The sequence below is a fragment of the Nanorana parkeri genome, unplaced genomic scaffold (assembly GCF_000935625.1).
Source record: "Nanorana parkeri isolate BGI_ZX_2015 unplaced genomic scaffold, ASM93562v1 scaffold572, whole genome shotgun sequence".
NCBI classification, from domain to species: Eukaryota; Metazoa; Chordata; class Amphibia; order Anura; family Dicroglossidae; genus Nanorana; species Nanorana parkeri.
Genome location: NW_017306840.1, coordinates 243,345 through 244,131, shown reverse-complemented (window position 1 = coordinate 244,131; position 787 = coordinate 243,345).

Below are 787 nucleotides of genomic sequence, written 5' to 3'. Positions count from 1 at the left end.
TAAGTATACAAGTAAGTAATTTCCTGAATCAACAGGTTTAGTTTAGTTGTGTTGTTTTAGGGTAGTATTATGTGTGGTTTGTATATCTATGACCTTGCTATAATGGGTCTGGTTTGTAAATTAGGTAAGTAGGTCTCTGATTGGGTGTTTAAAGGGGGTAGTGGTTGAAAGAAGTGGGTGAAGGTATCTGGAAGGCAAGAAAGGTGGGGGGGCGGGACATTTCAAGGAGAGGAGATGGGAGGTATGAGGGTGGGGCTTCTGTGCTATTATCCATCCATGGTCAGACACCCAACAGTCATATCTCTTGAATGTACCTATAGTTGGCACAGGTGGCTTAAGTCAATATATAGGACATTTCTTTTAAAAAATCAGAGTACTCCAAAAATGGAGTAAAACCTTTTTAGATATGATACTTTAGGAGTGATGAGCATACAGATTTGGCTGCTTTCTATAATATGTATACCATGTTGCACTCTGATTGCTTGAACTATAGCTAGTGTTTGTGTTCACTGAATGAAGGGAGTTTTGCGTTTCTATTTTTATGCATTATAATTCCACCGACCACATCCCATCACTATCAACCATTACCTTATTACCTTACCCTTTAGATACAGCACATGGATTAATCTCTTGCCCAACTGCTGCTTACTGCTCCTGTGGGCACCATGAAAATAGTGCAGTACTGAGGGACATCACCAGAAGCATAACTACAGATCATGGAGCCCTAGTAGCAAAAAAATGTTTGCCCCCCCCCCGCCCCCCCCCCCCCACCTCCTTTTCCTCCTCT